Source organism: Paramormyrops kingsleyae, chromosome 7 (assembly GCF_048594095.1).
Source record: "Paramormyrops kingsleyae isolate MSU_618 chromosome 7, PKINGS_0.4, whole genome shotgun sequence".
In the NCBI taxonomy this organism is placed as follows: Eukaryota; Metazoa; Chordata; class Actinopteri; order Osteoglossiformes; family Mormyridae; genus Paramormyrops; species Paramormyrops kingsleyae.
Window position 1 is genome coordinate 4,143,180 of NC_132803.1, and position 19,818 is coordinate 4,162,997.

At 45.7% G+C, this 19,818-nt stretch overlaps 1 long non-coding RNA gene across 1 annotated transcript; it reads left to right on the forward strand.

The window, feature by feature from the left end:
- The first annotated feature begins 1,080 nt into the window (after positions 1 to 1,080).
- Positions 1,081 to 9,539, forward strand: LOC140592010 (uncharacterized). Its single transcript, XR_011992228.1, has 3 exons — positions 1,081 to 1,299; positions 5,857 to 5,968; positions 9,404 to 9,539. It is a non-coding gene; the product is annotated as an uncharacterized lncRNA (long non-coding RNA).
- Positions 9,540 to 19,818: the final 10,279 nt, after the last annotated feature.

The following is a 19,818-nucleotide window of genomic DNA, read 5'->3' on the forward strand; positions in this document are numbered from 1 at the left end:
GTACAAATCAGAAACACAAAGAGGTCAAACACATATAACATCATGACACTAGACAGCTCCTACATTGAATTAAAAGCCAAAAAATAAGAAGGGTTTTTTAACCGAGCTTTAAACGTGGACAATGTTGGCGAATATGCGGGAGCAGATTGTTCCACAATGCTGGGCCTTCAGCCTAAATTTTGGGATCACCCAGCAGGCTTTGGTCTACCAATCTCTTTGAACAATGTAAAAAACACCTTTAAAATGATCTACACATCTTGTTGGCCACCATGAACATAGTAAGATAGTTAAGAGGACTTATGCTTGTGTGTTGCTGGTGTTTTGTTTTGCATTTGTGGTGCAGTGTAATAGCTGCAATAAGACTGACTTTAAAACAAATTATCTGTTTTTGTCCCTGGTTAAATTAGACCCATTGGAACAGACATTCACAAGACTGTTACAAGGGGAAAGTATCTCTAATTCAGCTAATATCAGTGGAGTCTAGACCAAAGTCATGGCCCCACCTCACCTGGCAGAGATGGACTGAAAGGCTCATTAATCAACTACCGAGTCACAGATGCGATGGGTTCCACAAGCTGCCAGTGGACTGTGAAAGTCACATCTAGCAGACTCCACTGTCAAATGGCCAGGCTGCTGCAAGCTGCAGTCTGTGAGGACTGCTCATTTACAACTCTGCAAGCTACAGTCTGTGAGGACTGCTTGTTTACAACACTGCAAGCTGCAGTCTGTGAGCACTGCTTGTTTACAACACTGCAATCTGCAGTCTGTGAGCACTGCTCATTTACAAAACTGCAATCTGCAGTCTATGAGGACTGCTCATTTACAGTACAAAACTGCAATCTGCAGTCTATGAGGACTGCTCGTTTACAACACTGCAATCTGCAGTCTGTGAGGACTGCTCGTTTACAACACTGCAAGCTACAGTCTGTGAGGACTGCTTGTTTACAACACTGCAAGCTGCAGTCTGTGAGCACTGCTCGTTTACAACACTGCAATCTGCAGTCTGTGAGCACTGCTCGTTTATAAAACTGCAATCTGCAGTCTATGAGGACTGCTCGTTTACAACACTGCAATCTGCAGTCTGTGAGGACTGCTCGTTTACAAAACTGCAAGCTTTCAAATCACTTCTTCAAGAAAATTGAATGGTATTACTCAGTTTAGCGGCATCAACAACCTTCACAGTTTCACCCTGGTAATTTAATTCATTGCTGAAAATTTTGGATGGAAATTCTTCGGCCGTCCCTATGCATTCCAAAGCAGCTCAAGAGTTTAGAGGCCTACAGACCTTCACTGTTCCAGGTAAGCACCCACTTTCGCCCCACCTCCACCTGTTTCTCAGTCTTTGATGTTCAGATGGAGGATCAACAACCTGTCGCAACAGATGGGCCTTCAACCGATCTCTCCGGTGAATCCTTCGCCAAAAATAAGCATGAATTTCCGACAACCACAAGTCGTTTTGAAAGCCGCTCGTAATAAATTTAATTTCTGAGCTCATACTTCACCAAAAGGGATTTCTATTTCTATAAAGCTGTATAATTCATTAGGGTGACGCAGGTTAAATCCATAATGTCAGCTCACAACAATGGGGCCCTTCCTGGTCCTTCTGGTTATGAGGATAAATCCTTCACTATCCTTCTGTCTGAATCCATAACCTAGCAGGCTCAAATCCCAGTAGGTAGACGTCTGTTGTACCCTTGAAGAAAACCTAGCTGTACAAATCATATACCATGTGATTCACTATGGATTTACGAAAATGCAGTCAAAGTAGTGGCACAGACAATTATGCGCGAGAGACGCGGCTAGTGTGTGGTGTCAGAGATCGCAAAATATGCAGCGCCGCTGCAATTGGAAACCAAAATCAATTTTCCGCAGCCACTTCTGATGCAATCTGCCACACATTGCCTCCCACATTCGGTTTGAGTCACAGATCCCGTCCGTGGTTGAGTGGAACTTCTCAGCCGCTTCAGCTGCTTGGCCCCGTGTCTGTGCTTCTCCCAGCAGGGGAAGCCTGCCCACAAGGCTGCAGGATCACCACGGCTTCCCCATGTCCAGTCCTCTGTTAAACATCACGCTGACCATCACTCTGGCTATCTGCTTGAGTGTCAGGCTGTCCGAGGCTCACATGCCCTACAGTCCAAGAAGACAGAGAGCTGGTAGAATGCAGGTCGGGCCCCATCTGTCACACAGCTCCTGTCTACTCTCTGTTTATTTATCCGACAGAGTTCTTGGGGGAAAGCTATGGAAGGCATTAAGAAGCGAAACATGTCTCGGCTAAATCTCTGACTAGTGTAACAGCCATCTTCTGTCATAATTACGAGTAAATAAATGTAAATGAAAAACAGTTTCACAGTCGTGCAAATGCTGGGGAAGACGTATGTTAGGTGATTCCTACAGCCCTTATTTCTTGTCTGGTTGACTAAATGATGAGCGCTAGGCTGCTTTCTTCTTCCTTAAAAATTGCTTCGACAATTTTGTCCTTTTTGGATGCCCCCCCCCTCTCTTTTCAGAATTACTCTGCTCTTGTTTCACCAGACAATGCATCTAAGGAGAAGAGTGCTCTGGAAATTCTTGTATATGAGAGACAGAGCTGCCAACACTCGGTCTGGCCCTTCCCTTGGGGGGGGGGGGATCATAGGACGAGGGGGCGGGGAGAAACGTCAATCCGCTCTTGGGCAGATGGTCACCTGGCCCCCTCTGAAAACCAGGGGTGCTCATGCTGCTCATTGAGATTCCCCACCAGACACCGTTTCTCTCTCCTCTTCTCTCGCTCTCTCTCTCCCTCCAACAAAGAGGATGAACTGCGTCGGGGAGCGGAGGTCATTTGTTGCGGCTGATAAGGAGAGTCTGCCGTCACGTCCACCCTTCATCTACCCTCGAAATATTCATCCACAAAGTCAAAGTAACTATTTACTCGATTCCAGCCATAGGCTCTACACAGGAACGGAGCCAACGGCAGCCAAGCCTGGCCTGTTCAGGTCTCTCTCGTCCCCCAAAAAATGATGATCTTCTTAAGAGTGGAACTGGTGCAGAGGGACGTGGGGCTGGCACAGCGAACGAATGCCAGTGAGGTAACAGAGAAATAAATAAACAAGAGGACGGTGACACGTGTGACGAGGCCACGTGTGACGTCTTGGGCCAGCCGGATGTCAAGGCCGGAGGGGGGCGTCCGTCCATGGCTGCCGCTGACCTCAGACTTGGTGCTTGCGAGACCGTGACGGCACGACGTGAGCGATGGCCCTTGATGGGGGACGTGGGGCGGAAAGGGCCTATGGGGGCGGGGCTCGCAGCATCGCCGCAGAATGTGGGTAAATTTTCGCCCCCCACCTGCCCTCCCGTCGACCAACCCAACGCTTCAAGCATTTGTCATGCCACTCTCGCCCCCGGGGAATGGCCTGTTTGACACTTGCCAGGGTGTGAAGCGGGGCACATCCTCATTACGAGACACTGCACTAAGTGGCAGTGGGCTATAAGAAGATTTTTAGCCTTTTTTTTTAATTTTAAAGCGTCTTTGATTTCTTTACGTCACGTTCCTGGAGTTCACGCACTGCCAGGGTAAATTTAAGCCTGGGCAAAATGTGACGAGCTATATGGGACTTTTGCTAATGAATTTTGCTATTAATAAATTGTTCTTACCGCGCTTCTGATTACATAAGGAAAAAAAATGTCATTTTTACTAGGTCACTGGAAGGCAGGCTGATCCCAGTGTCGTGAGTTTCCCTGCCCAGCTCCAAAGGCTGGCCATCGCTGGGGCTGGAAACACTGCCACTGCTTCACTGCTTCTTCTCTTTCCAGTTTTGTCCAGGTTTGTTTCATATGAATGGATCGATGGCTACCAACCTGCCCCCCCCCCGCCTTGATACTTCAAGTTATTTTTGTATTACTGTATCCAATCTCTTGACCAAATATCAAATTGTTTTAGCCAAAATGAAATAACCTGCAAGGATTGAGGATTGTAAAGCAATCGGTAATGCTTTACAAATACTGCACCTTCATAATGCCTTTATAATGCATTCATAGAACATTCAATGCACCTTCATGATACCTTTATAATGCATTTGTAGTACATTCAGTGCACCTTCATAATGCCTTCAGAGAAGATTCATAAGCAGCATAAGTGTTGCACTTCAAATATTCCTCTCTGTCATTGTTTATGTATCTGATATTTACATTTTTGCTTAAGTTGACTTGTTATATCTCTAGTAATTTGCTGCCTTTTGCCACAGTCTGTGTATGACACTCCTGAAGAAAGAATCAGCCAAGTCAGTATATTTAAGACATAACTAAGTATCTATAATTACTCTTTTCAATCTACTGTTCATTTTTTGGGCCTACCCGTTAGCTAACGATATATCCTAAAAATATCCTGGGGAAGTTAATCATAACTTTGAACTTGAGCAAAGAATTCCACCTTGTGCTTGTATTAAGACTGTGGCAATAGTTTTAATGATATTTAGCATTGTCAGTTATCCGTTTCATTGTTTTTTTTTTGTGCTTTGCGATAGCACGTCAAAGTTAATAAACCGAGAATATGTCGTAGTCAAGATTCATTCCGGGTTAAAATTTAATGGGTCCCCGAGAGACTTATGAAACAAGCGGTAATTAGAACTGTTTCCACTGACAAACACGTGCTTCCGTGTCCGTAACACGAGAGACAGCGTGGACACCCCCTTCGTGGGCGGACGGCAGGTGAGGGGGAAGCCGGATGCAGGTTTACAGCAGATGTAGAGGCAAATGGACTTTCTCGAGTTCGTGCCATCAGATGTAACGCGTAGCGGGCAGTAGGAGACATCAAAGTCGCCGCCTGCAAATGAAGCTGTCAGAATTCTTGGCAGCTGAATCCCGGGGTGGATTTTAGGCTCACTTTTAGAATTACTTACACAGAATGTCAAAACAAACAAATGGAAAAAAAAAAGCGAGTTATGTAGCCTGTGATTAAACGAATTATGAATCAGACGAGAGGTACCCAGAGAACGCCTGGGCAGTCACTGGAATAAATGGCTGATCTGTGTTCACCCTGTTTGAAATGTTATCTGACCAGTTTCTGTGCTGGGACACTGGGCCAACACCAGTAAAGGAGGAATAGCCAAAGCATGGAAATTAAATCATTAATACTCAAAGACTTGCAAACATAAAACGATTCAGGACCAATGAGAATGAACGCTTCACTAAATATGGTACATACATTAATGAAAAGTCAAAATATATATTTTGCAAATAATAATGCTCTACATAAAAAAAGGCATAAATGTATCTATTACCGAGGTAGAAATATCAATTTCAGGAACCACATTTAAATTTTTCATGTATCAATTAAAATTTTATTGACTTTGATACATAATCCAACTGGCGTACAATTCCTTTCCCATATTGGTCCTAACTAGTCACAAATTAGTGCTCAAACTGTGTGTTGAAGACTCAGGTTTGAATGCATTTAATTGACATTACTCTCTAACAGGCCTGAGTAATCACTCAGATCATGGCGTGCCAGGTTACATCATCTTCCCCGTTTTTATTTTACGGCACTTGCGCCGAATGTGTGGGAACCGGGGGGCAAGTCCCGTTTTACATACAAAATGGTCGCCGCTTGTGTTTCTAAGGCTGTCGTCGAGGCCCTTTGTGGCGGTGTCACCCCTTCTCAATGACGATGACCTCCGCGAACCCTAAGGATTCACAGTCACGCATCACCTTGTTTCCAGTGTCCAGAGTGCCATTGTCCTCTCTCTAGGGGGTGTCTAAGTCTTCTGCAGGGGAATTCAGAGTGTGTGCCTCTCCACACACGCAGAGCACTTCTTGCGTTTCGTTCTGGTCCTTCTGCCTCATCTCCTTCCCCCCCATTTGCTCTCTTATCTCTTTCAGCACTCCGTCAACGTCTCGGACGGGTGCCGGTAGATGTCGCAAATGCACCGCAAGATACTGTACGTGCTGCTTCTGGGGAAAAATAAAGCGGGGCGTCCCTACACGCTGTGAGGTGAGTAATATTTTTATGGAAAAAGAAATGTCCGTGGATGTACATAGGCTGTGTTCGATAAAAAAAACGTAATATTTGTTAGTTAAGGCTGTGTCTCAAAGTGGTTCACTTGTGAGATTATGGTGTGTCCCTTTGTAATATGGTGTCTGTACGTTCATGCGTAGAAATTAGTTCAAATGTAATGAGATTGACATGATTTGTGACAAAGGGCTGCATGCCATTTAAAGTTTTGCATGCTTAACTATCAGAGAACCCGTTCGTGACACCCAGGGAACTTCTAATTTGTTCAAAAAACAATATAACAAGAACAGGAATATGGATGATTAAAGGCCGGCTGGTTAAAATTTGGCTGAGCCCAATGAATACAAATCCTGGTTGTTTTGTTTGTTTGCCTCGTAAAGATTAACGTGGTAAAGTGAGATCGGATCTGAACGTCGCTTTGTTTGCGGCTGAAAGAAAAAAGCGAGAGGCAGTCGGATTCCGCTCCGTGATCCTGTCGGATTCCCAGAGCGGAGCTATCCCAGCATTCCCTGCTCTTTCAGGGGGCAAAGTTTACTGCCAGCTGCTTTTGTAAATGAAACAAAGGGAGTGGCTTTGGTCTGTATCCGACAGCCCTGTTAGGAGAGTGCGCAAACAGGAGCAAGAACAAGAGACTTTAAAATAAACACCAAAAACACGTAAATCCCCCCCAAAACCCCTCAGACCCCTCAATTGTAATAATAGTGACATTAATAAATTGGTGATCATGGCATAATTTTGGCATCATTGTCCCACAAACACAAAAACTGCCTCTTAAAGCATTACATGGAAAAATATATATAAGTAAATCAGTACAATAAAAATATTGCTTAAGAATGTGTTTACCTTGTTGGATATCACATTAATTATAAGTGGAAGGATCTAGTTCCTTTAAGATTTATGTAACCTCATTTAGTCTAGTTGTTACAAACTCTTTACACAGTTTGGTTATGGTTTTTTTTCTGTATTTTAAAGAAGGGTGCACCTTGAGACAAATTATATTTAAATTAGCAATATTTTGTAAATGAGGAAGGAGAGAATGTACATAGACCGTTATATTTTCATATTGCTTGCTATGATTTCTCAAAAGCAGGTTTTCTTCAAAGCAAAATATTGAGGCGCTGTACTGTACTTGTCAGTCATCACACTTTATTAAGTACACAGCTGATATCTTGCATGCTTGTGCCATACGACATGATCCTTGTTGTCACAAGATAATGCAGTCAGCAAATAAAAATCCTATAATCATTGTCTTCAGGAACAAAGCTAAGCCTTTAAACACTGCAGACACAATAAACCTCCTGTACTTAAAAACATCGGCAGTCGTCCAGTAGGGGGCGCCATACACGCTGACCTAATTATAACAGTGAAGTCCAAGGTGGAGTAATTAGGACAATTTGCTAGCGAAGATCGAATGTTTCAGATGAGACACTGTCCTTAAGTCCTTGGTACTTGGAATTATAAAAGGTGTGTCAGATACCATCATAACAGCAAGTCATAATGGAAAATTATGGCCCACTGGTAACTATGGAATAAAAGCCCCCATTTTTCACCATGATTTACATGATTTATTGTATGTGTATGGAGGGGATAAAATTTAAGGTATTGATAAAGGACTGTGGTCCAAGGCGAAAGTCTTCTCTTGAAGTATACTGTAAATTGTTATCCATTGTAGTAATTTTTTGCCAGAAACTGTGCTAAATAACCAACAAGTTTGTTGCAAAATTTAAGTGATGTAATTCCCTTTGGATCTGATAGGAAAAGGATATAATTAAATCTAGGGGCAAATGAAGTATCTACAGATTCTCTATGACTGAATGGCGACGGATCTATAAACGCAGTTCATTCGCTCAGACTTACTTTACTGTAAAGCCATTAGTTAAGCAGCAGAGATTTCTCCGCTGCTGAACCAGTTGTTGAGTGTCTCCCCGAAGCCTAGCGGGCTAAAGGAGATGGGATTTTACAGCAATTCCACGAAACGAGTGAATTGGCTGCCCCAGCCTCTTAGTAGAGGTAATTATTTGTGACAAGGAATTCCCACATGCACCCCAACGCCATGGTGAATTTCACACTTGATGCTGGACAGAGACAAACTTCTCCAGCTGCATTTCCATACGTTTATTTTTTGACATGCAAAGACCTGATTCCCTTTTTTTTTTCCAACTGGGCTAACTTTGAACCCATGATGGGTGCCAGAGCACAAGGGGCCCTTTGGCACTGCGGGCTGCGTGATGGCAGGGTGACAGCATGTTCAGTTTGCTAATACACAGGCATTCAGAATCGCACAATTAGAATAATATAGAAAGCCAACTGTTTGAAAATTAGCTTTTAGCTGTTTAGCGAATGCTAATTCTGGTTATATGTCAAGTCTAAAGGGAATGAAAGGTAGCCTCGCATTTGCTGTTGCTGATACTTAAGTCAGGCAGTGGCTTTGGAGTACAATGGGGGTGTCTATGCTTTTAAGGACGCTCGTTTGAACTTCCGCACGAGAGCGCAACCAAGAAAAAAGACCGGGCGACCGTAACCACCGCCATTTTCCGCCTGCGCGTTTGTTTACCAGGCAGGTACTTGCATGTTAATACAAGGCTGCCTCCGCCATTTTGTTTCCCCCTCATCAGACTCGCTGTGCCCCAGAAGCCGGGGCCGTGCGTGGCTAATGAGGCGGCAGAAAGCGAGAAGCGGCATCCTGGTGGCAAGGGTTCAAGGCCGCCGTGGTTTCGCATCCTAATTCGTTGTTAGGCAGGTCATCGGCCTCCCCATTGGCCGGAAGGGAGAGCCGCCTCCCCCCCCCCCCTTCTTTCCTGCCAGACCGCATACATGTTACCGAGCCAGACTAGCAAAACTGTGGGCAAAATTAGTCTAATTCATCACTAAAGAGCGGCTGAGGGTCTTAATTGCATTAAATTAGATACATATTTTTCTCACTTCCTCTGAGCGGCATACCCAGGGGGAGATGTCTTCCTCCCCCCCCATCCCCCTTTTAAAAACAGTTTTACATTTGTTTCCAAAATAATAAAATACTGTTAAAGAGGTTCTCTGGCTGTTAGCCGTTTCCAAGACGACAGCTCTATTTGAATGGGCTTGGAGTTCGCCGTCAATAGGGGAGACAGACACGTCAACGAAACATCTGAATACAACAAAGACAGATTCATCTGCTTGATCTGATCAGCTCAATTAATGCGGGAACAGAGACTAAAGGGGGGTTAAGGGAGGGGGGGTGGGTACATTCAGCCTAGACCAAACCCTCAGAATAGCATATCTTCCTTACTTCTATTTGGGGGGTGGGCTTCACTCCGTGAAAGACATTAATCGGAGAGGACAAGCGTTGAGGCCGCCCACACCTTACGTATGCGGAGCTGTCAGACAAAGAATGGGACGATTCATTAATTGACGCCTCATTTTCTCTTTCTTCGCAAGACAGGAAACAACAAAACAAGCAGGGAGCAGCTGGCGAAGCCACTTCTTCTCATTCAGCTGCGATGACAGACATGCGAGACAAGCGGCATTACGGGGGCTGCCCATGCCCCCTCCTTCTGCTATAATTTAGTTTAATTGTAACCATTTTTTTGGCAGCGGGGGGGGGGGGGGGGGGGGGAGGTTCATTTCATGTTACACACCAACCTGTTTTTCCCTCCATAATGAAGTTAACTCACTTTCGGATGAAATTAAAATTTATTTATGTTTATCGCACCTTCACGGGATCTGTGATATAATGTTAATACATTTTTGTTTCGTCATTGACAATCACATTAGGGCAAAGGGAATCCTCTTGTGTTGCATTCTTGCCAGACATTTCATGGATCGGCACTTGGTGTACTGATTTTAAAATCGCAATACAGTAAATCAACAATAATACCAGAAAGATGATCAAATAAGTCGAGAAACAATGGGTCCCAGGGTCAACTGGCAATTTAGCTATCTTTCAATGTTAAGGATGTTTAACATAAAGCCATGCATAGAGGTGTGTTAGGAAGTATGTTAAGGGAGAGTGTTAAGGACAATAATGTGATGATAATGAGACTGCCAGTGTGGGAATTATCTAATATATATATATATCTAATATCTAATATTATATATATATATATATATATACAGTGGTACCTCGGTTCTCGAACTCACTAGAACTCGAATTTCTAGAAAGTCGAACAAACCAGTTTGACCTAGAACTCGATCTGAATATCAGAAGTTGAACCGTGAATGCTGACCTAATATAAATTGTACATGCCAGGAAATGAGTCATACTACAATGCAATTTTTACTTGAATGCCTTCTTCACAGACTGGACGATTAACCAAATAAAGCAGTGCAACATTACAGTAACTAACAATAAATAAACCACTAACTTACGTGTACTATTAGAGCATTTATATAATTTATTTTAACTTTTTTTACCAGGTAAATTAACTGAAAATCAGTTCTCACTGCTTTACGTGATATTCGGGAGAAATAGCAGATTACGCATCGGAAATGCCTGGGATACAAACGTCATGCGTGTAACTAAACTCTTCAGCCAATAAGGGCAAAGGTGTGTCGTCATGGAGGCGGTTCCAGTTTGTGCAGCCGGGTGAAAGGTCGCAATGCATCTAACTGTAATACATTGCGTCAGGATCAGAATGCGTTGCTTTAATGGTGCGTTCGATTATTTCTCTCCAAGTCGGAACTTGGATGAAAACGTCACAAAACGTCATGAATAACGTCACTTCCCATCGGAAACACGCCTTTTTTATGACGTTGAAGTCGGACAGTGGTGCGTTCGATTATTTCTCTCCAAGTCGGAACTCGGAGGAAAACGTCACGAAAAACGTCACTTCCCGTCGGAAACACGCCTCTTTTATGACGTTGAAGTCGGACAGTGGTGCGTTCGATTATTTCTCTCCAAGTCGGAAATCGGAGGAAAACGTCACGAAAAACGTCACTTCCCGTCGGAAACACGCCTCTTTTATGACGTTGAAGTCGGACAAGATTTTGTTGTCCGAGTTGCCCCTGTGACGTAATTTCAACATGGCGACTTGGTTTGTTTGTAGTTTGTTTGCCGTTCGAAAAAAAAAAATCGCTATGAATGTACTAAAATATTTTATAAAGCTTTTAATGTGGTTTGACTAGTTCGTGTTTCTTGTTTGTCTCCATTTTCTCCATTTGGAAAACTGCAAATCTGCTAAAATATAAAGCAACAAGACACAGCAACGTGTTCATGGAGGCAGCCATGTTTGTTCCGAGATGTGGGTAGCTCGAACGGGAGATTGTCGGACGTGATGTCACTCAACTCGGAATTTCCGAGTTCCGAGAGAAAAACGAACGCACCATAACCCAGCGCTGTTGAACGCACGCAATGACCAGACTGGGAAAACAAACTGAAACGCGGACTTAATACAGAGGACTAATGACAACAACCAGAAACAGCTGATCACATGGGGATCCCACACGAGGTTAACGAGGGGGCGTGGCACACGGAAGGAGCGGACGATCGGGGCAGGACAGGGGTAAAGTTGGGATAAGATCTTTATTGTTTTGGAAGCCATTAAGAAAAAAATGCTCTTCTTGTTTTATCCTGTTCATTTTGTGTTTAAATGCTAAAAAAAAAAAAAAAAAAAAACATATTTAGGTGTAATTTTGGGGGGCCGAGAACCAAATAATTGGTTTTCCATTATTTCTTATGGGAAAAATTCGATCAGAACTCGAATTTTTTAGGATTCGATCCGGAGTCCGGAACGGATTAAGTTCGAGAACCGAGGTACCACTGTGTGTGTATATATATATATATATATATCACAGATTATACAAAATCGTTGCGCATCTACCGTATAGCCATACAATAAAATTTTTCTTAATTGCATTTGTACTTTTCACGAGAAAACAATAAATACTTAAAGAATCATACTGGCACCACTGAATGCTAAACATTGGTGATGTGTATTTGACCTTGTATGGAACATTAGCGATTTTGACATGCATTTGTCTCGGACAACGGACAGTAACGTTTCCATTGGACACGTGTTAGTCCTGGAGGATAAACTTCTTATAATTTCTATCTTTTCAATCTAAGTAATGCTGTTGGTTGTTTGTTATTTGAGCAGCTTCAGCTTTTGGAGCATGTTTTTAATGAACTGCTGTCTAATTATCACATCAATACAAACCATTTGGGCTATCACCCCCCCTACTTTGGATAACGGGGGGGATCTGAACAGGCACCAAAGTGCTCAGCAGAATCAGCATCTCAGGTAACCCTTGCCCCTCCCCCACCACCTTTCACACTCAACAGAGGGACAAAAGTCCCATTGACACAATTCTAACAATGTACCTCACTGAATGACTTAAATGACTTCCATGGTTTGAGGTTTTCTTCCATCCCAAAAGATGAAGCAACATTACATACAATTACTAAATCATTTTACACCATGCATTTCACAGTCCTCATTTATACTGTATGTGTGTGTGTGTGTGTGTATATATATATAGTATTTGTCATCAATTCTCAACACTAAATGTTGGGAAGATGACACTAGCAGGTCAGCGGATGATACACTGCACTTCTATCATGATTCAGTCTCTGCTTTAATGTTAAGACTTTGTATATTACACAGTATCAATGCTAAAAAAAAGAAGTTGCAAAGATCTGAATCATCCAGTGGACCATGTTTATTTTCACATCACTCCGGTTAACCTGTTTAAAGGTTTAAGCATGAAGAGGAGCTCGGGAAACTTCGGAATCCCCCATTGAACTTCGGTTAACCTCTATGCAGCACTTGAAATAGCGGCCGGCGAACACGTGCCCGCCCCGTCCCGCCCCATCCCAACCCGTGCGTGGGCTTTGAAGTCTGCCGCAGCGATGGCTGATTAGCAGCTGGGCCTGTCTGCGTCAAGCAGGAGAGGAAGGCAGTTAATTGATGTGCTTAACTCTACCTGGCCCCATCAAGCTGGGCTGGAGTTAGTCACAATGGGGGGGGGGGGGAATCGTCTAGAGGTAATTCATATACTTGAGTCATGTTTCAATTACTGCCAATAATGAAAGGCAGCAGTGAATATGGGGGTTTCCTTATTTGCGGAGCAGGGGCAGTCCGTCCCTGTGTGTCTGAGCTTGCAGCACAATCTGTCGTCCAGCACCGAGTATGATAATGAATTAATAGCAGCGAATGGATCAGAGTGGCGGCACATTCCTCTTGGCGCTGAGTAGCTATCGGCATCCAAATACAAGGGCAGTAGTGGTGTGTGTGGGGGGGGGGTAACAAAAGGAAATTGCTACAAATGAAGAGGAACACTACTATGAAAGGAACATGTATCTGCCAATGTATCTGTCTGTCTGTCTGTCTGTGCCCGTTCACTGAAGTTTGAGCCACTCAGACACTGATAACGCCATGCTGGTTCCCAGTTAGGAGCCCGCTGAGGCAACACCTATGGTACAGACGGCCGCCGTCGGGGCGAGCGGAGCCACGTGGCACGACTGAGCGGCAGGGCAGCGAGGGGCCAGGGGCCCGTGGTCCTGTGGACTTTGAGCTGCGCTGGGAGAAGACGCCGTGCTGATGTCCTCACTGCAGCTGTGATGGGAGCGTCTCTCCTTCTCTGCAGTAGTCTGCACAGTTCTCTGCAGTAGTCTGCACAGTTCTCTGCAGTAGTCTGCACAGACTCATGAGAGAATGAAGAAGGCAAGAAGAATGTATACGTTTGCTTTTTTTACATCTGTACCTGACCCCAAGGTTCAATGTGTTTTTCTGGAATGCATACATAGTACAATGAAATTTCTACATGTATGCTCCCTATAGACTATAGTGCTAATTGCCCACAGTAAATAATAATGAATGAATAAATAACAGGAAATAGCCCAACTGTAGATGAACACGCAGGAATAAGGTGAAGGTGATATTGCCTTTAATTTTGCTATTAAGTCATCTTTGATATGAGAAGACTGTAGATGGCTTGTATGGTTTATGAAGTATTTGACGCAATATGAAGCTATTTTATAATATATGATATTGATCTATCCATCCATCCTCTGACCACTGGATCCTACCCCAGGTACCAGAAACCAGGCATAGACCCCAGATGGAGGGCAGGTATCTGCATACTTATATGCACCCACAATGGGGGGGGGGGGTTGAGATGCCAGCTAGCCTGTCTGCTTTCAATGGGGAGCGAAAGCCAGTATGACAGCTTAAGTGGGCTTCGAACCCCCAACCCCATGAGGCATCTGTGCTAATCACTGTGCCTCCATGCCATCCAACGTCAATACATGTTATTCACTATATTATTCACAGAGTGCTGGGACACCATGCTGAATCTCAGTGTCATGGTTTCACCTGCAGTATTGGAATTTTCTGTACTTGTTAGGTATTCCAGCAGGACCCGTTGTTAAGCTCTAGAGTGATGCCCAGCATGTTGAAGAAGCCAGGAGAGAGATGGAGGATGTCTGTGGACCAGGGGAGAGAGGGAGGATGTCTGTGGACCAGGAGACAGATGGAAGATATCTGTGACCAGGAGACAGATGGAGGTTGTCTGTGGACCAGGAGAGAGATGGAGGATGTCTGTGGACCAGGGGAGAGATGGAGGTTGTCTGTGGACCAGAAGTCAGAAGGAGGATGTCTGTGACCAGGAGACAGATGGAGGTTGTCTGTGGACCAGGAGAGAGATGGAGGATGTCTGTGGACCAGGAGAGACAGGGAGGATGTCTGTGGACCAGGAGAGAGATGGAGGATGTCTGTGGACCAGGGGAGAGAGGGAGGATGTCTGTGGACCAGGGGAGAGAGGGAGGATGTCTGTGGACCAGGGGAGAGAGGGAGGATGTCTGTGGACCAGGGGAGAGAGGGAGGATGTCTGTGGACCAGGAGAGAGATGGAGGATGTCTGTGGACCAGGAGAGAGATGGAGGATGTCTGTGGACCAGGAGAGAGAGGGAGGATGTCTGTGGACCAGGGGAGAGAGGGAGGATGTCTGTGGACCAGGGGAGAGAGGGAGGATGTCTGTGGACCAGGGGAGAGAGGGAGGATGTCTGTGGACCAGGAGAGAGATGGAGGATGTCTGTGGACCAGGGGAGAGAGGGAGGATGTCTGTGGACCAGGGGAGAGAGGGAGGATATCTGTGGCCCAGGGGAGAGAGGGAGCATGTCTGTGGACCAGGAGAGAGAGGGAGGATGTCTGTGGACTAGGAGAGAGAGGGAGGATGTCTGTGGACCAGGAGAGAGCACAATGGCTCCAAGCTGGAGAAGCGAAGCTGAACAGACCCTGGTGGGCGGGGTCACCATGCCTGTCAGTTTCCTTCTGCACAGACCCTGGGGGGTGGGATCACCATGCCTGGTGGTGGGTTTCAAAGCCTCATTTGCCCCATTGCTAATTAAGCACCATTACTAATATTGACTGTTTCTTTTGTATTTTTGTGGTTATTCTATCATAAACAAACAGGCCAGGGGGAACAAAGCAACAACATTATATAAACATTGGTCAAATCCATACTCAACAGAATAATTAATGATATCATTGCAATTAGCTGCTTGCTAGACATTTATCACACAAAGGCCCTTTGCTGCCTGGTGCTGGTCCTACCTGGTGCTACAGTATGTGTACCAGCGACTATGATCTCATATGTGCTTTTACTGCCTGTCCAAGGCGCCTTGTCTTAATAGAATGATTCAGAGTGAATAGAGTGATCCAGGAGTCTGGGCCAGGAAGCACCGAATGGGAATGAATCAATGAATCAATCAATCTATCTATCTGTCTACCTGTCTATCTATCTATCTGTCTACCTGTCTGTCTGTCTGTCTGTCCCCGTGGCTGAGGGTACGAGGCTGGGATACACCCTGTAGGCGCTAACACAATATAACTGCGCCAGTCCATCACAGGGCTCAAAAAATCAGTACACAGTACAACAGATGGCAGGTCATCTAAACCACAAGTTTTTAAATTCATGAGAGGAAATCACAGTGCCCTGAAGATGCCCAGTGAACAGAGAGAATCAAGGAACCAACCCCACAACCTTATGGCTATGAGGCCTGGCAGAGCTACACTATCCTGGGCAGAAGAATAAAATAACAAAATTAATGTTGACTGTCAATTCCCCCTTTTGTCTTCATATATATATATATATATATATATATATATATATATATATATATATACACACACACACACACACACACACACACACACACACACACATATACTGTATATATATAGATGTATAAGAACACCTGGGATATAATGAGTTGTGCTTCATTATTGCCTGTATGAGCTAAGTGGACACAGACAAATACAGGGGTAACCGCAGGATGTCTCAGGACGAGATGCATGTTAATCTATCGGCCATCAGAGCGCACACTATTGGGGGGGGGCACACCTGACAGTGTGTGGGTCTGACCTCTGGCGGAGATCACAGCTGCGGCGTCTCGGAAAGTCTGCACGCGTATTTACGCATGCCGGAACACGCTTTGGTGGGCGAACAATAGCGGCTAATTAAAAGCACCGCTGAAAGATCGCCGGTCCCAGAAGCGCCCGGGCGAAGGCGGGCCGGCCTCGTCTGTCATCGTGATGTTACCTAGAGGCCTGCCGTGCGGGGGAAGCCACATTAAAAATTAACAGGGAGCTCTTGGCCCGGCTGCTGTGTGCCTCGGCTGCCCGCCTGCCCGCCCGTGTGCCCGAGATGAGTGCCGCGGGCTGACTGCTTATCACCGGGTCCCCAGCGAGCAAGGACTCCAGGAGCTTAACAAGCAGCGGGAGAAGGCAGGCAGTCGGAGGGCGGACAGGCAGATGCGGCGGCATGGGAGTGATTCAGGAGGAGGGGGTCAGCAGAGGGGGGCTGCGTATTGGGTTTGAGGCACCAAAGTGTCACTGTAGCCCTTGATTACTGTAGGGGTGCTGGGTAGGAGACACTCTGAGAAGGCCTCGAGGTCTGAAGGCCTGAGCCGTAATCAAAGGAGTCGCTGCGCTTTATCGCTGAAATTTAGCTTCTGCCGGGAATCCGGATGGAGGAGCTGGTGTGATACCGGTCAAGTGAATGTTATTAAGATATTTATGTTGAGCACTAAGGGGGGGGCACAACAAAACCTTGTAGGGCCTCGGGCACGCTTGGTTGTGCACCCCCGTCCTAGTGGAAGAATATTCAGGGCCATTTTTAACGTGAGGAGAATGACCATGGACGGAGAGAGTGAGTCGCGGCTGAGCGGAGATGCAGCCGGCCCGCGAGAGAGCGCATCTGGCCGCCATCACGAGAGGCGGGTCCGTCTCTGACTTCATTTGTTTCATTAGCTTTGGAGGGGGTGCAGGGAAACCTCCTGGGGCTACCACTGCCTTCGGCCGCCCCAGGGCTTAAGGCGCACGGTGGCGGGGCAGGCCGCCCTCCTCTCTCTGAAAGCCCATTAGATGCGTCGCTCCAGGGCTCTTCTTCTCCTCGTTTTATCAGCGGTACCATCCAGTGCAGGAATTTCTAAGCACTACTGCACCATACATCCTCCAAGCTTATCCAAGACAGGGCGAACCTGTTCACCGGGGCCCGGGGGCCGACACACACTATGGGCAATTAAGACAGGGCAATATGTCTAATTTCATGTTTTTGGTCGATGGAAGGAAATGGATGGACCTGAAGGAAACCCACGTAACATGGGTCAAATATGGCTATCCCACACACACTGGATGGGCATGGGATTCAAACCCCCAATTCGGACCCTACTATTGCAGCTCACACCCAAATTTGAGCTTCATGAAGAATATTCAAACTCAAACACACATGCTCCCAATCCTAAACTTTTTATTAATGCAATTAAGCAAGGAAGTTCAGAGCTTGGTCCAAAACTCAAATTGTGATATCAAACCACAACCCAGCCAGCTTTCCCAACACCACCGTTGGTGTTAGCAGCCGGATTTTATAGACCCTGATGAAGTCAGGGATTCTTTTAGAGAAAGTGTAGAAAATATTGGAAATGTCCTGGTTGCATAAGCCATGCTGGCTTCAGTGAACAACCCTTTGGCTTGTCTGGCACTAATGAGGTTACGGCGTGTCAAAGGTGTGGTGAGATCCTCGCACGCTCATCGACAGCGGAGCGCACACCGAACTCTCTAACAAATGTTTAATGAGAAGGCAGATGGGAAAAAATGGGTGTCAATGGCTGTGACTTGTTGTGTCCTGAGTGTTACCCGTAAACAAAGAGGGTGTCACACCAGACACCATCTTCCCTGTGTCCTTTCTGTGCCACGGCTCACCATCCGCATTCTGAGAGTGCAGCAGGATTTGAAATTGCGTTGAGGGTAACTTGCTGTCTCTGAGGGGCATGCATTATTTAGGAACTGACCTTTTTTTTTCCCTCACACACATATTGTAACAGACCTCCGACATTGTTATCTAGGTACCCAGTCCCTAATGTAGGTATCCAGCCTCACACTGTCACCCTTGGTGCCATTGTATAACTATTTTAATACAATTCACCTGCTTTTACATATAGGATTTTCATGCTATATTCTCAGGCAAAAAAACTTACTTAAACAATTTTCACAGAGAAAAACTGCACGCACTAGAATTAATGCTATTGAGCTGTTTTAGGCCAAAAATCCTTTGAAGGAATCGTGTGGACTCCCGCTGTGAGATGGCGCAAATATGACCGGCCTCCTGACTGCCAAATTCAAGTTGAGTCCAAGGGAAGAGGAAGATCTCTTTTTGGTGGGGAAAACTGCCAAAAGTCCACCTATAATCATGGCTGAAGTCTCGGGAGGAAAAAAAAAGAGGAAAAAATGAAAAGTTGGGGCTAAGAACTGGAGAAGTAGCCGTGAAACCTGTCAAGCCTGCATTAAAATATCTCTACAGGTCTCTGCACCTTGTCTGGTTAGCCCCGTGTCTGGCAAAGCAAGCCAATGTCAAGGAAAACAGTTTGCAGGTATTCAGCTCGGAATACCCTATGACAAAAACAGGAATTCTGCAATCATATTTTAGCAGCAGATCTTCTTCATTACTGTCTTTACCCCCCATACCGCAGTCCTGATGTTAAAATGATGAAGCGAGAGAGGGCAGGCCTCTCGACATGCTCGCAGGGTCTCTCGGTATCGCGGCGCACGCGTACTGCCTCCACTTACCTGCCCACCCCCGCCCCCCCCCTCTTTTAATCTTTTATTCATAGCCTAGCAGGTGATGAAAAATGTATGCCTTGAGTATGGCATTGAAATAAATGCAAAATGAAAACAGAGGCAGTTTATACTGACAATCCGGACGACGTCTCTATCCGGGACAAGCTTTGGCGGGGAATGAATCAGCGACTGGGGGTGGGGTGGGCGGGGGGGGGGGGGGAGGTGTGCTACGCAAATCATGCTGCCTCACGCAGTCTGAAGATGGCGGCACCTTTGTGTTAATGCCGGGTGACCCCGTGCTTCCATCTTGCAGGAAACGCGAGCGGGTTTTTCCGTTCAGCCCCACTGTGCGTCACCGTGGACAGGGATCAGGAGACCGGACAGTCCCCTGCACAAATCTACCCCCGACTGCTCCTTCCCCCAGTCAGAGGAGTCTTCTTGCAGGTTTTTGTTTACCTCTGACTTTCGGCAGTTCTCTACATTTATTATACTTTTGTTTATTTAAAAAAAAAACACTTAGCAATATCTCACCTGCCGACATACATCCCATAATAAACACATAGCAAGCATCCATTCCCTTTTTATTCCATAATCTCCAGGGCACTGAGCCTACCCCAGGTAGCGTAGACCACAAGGAATGTTGTGGATGGGATCGCAGCGCACACACAGACCGGCACACATACACAGACCGGCACACACACAGACCGGCACGCATACACAGACCGGCACGCACACACAGACCGGCACGCACACACAGACCGGCACGCACACACAGACCGGCACACACACACAGACCGGC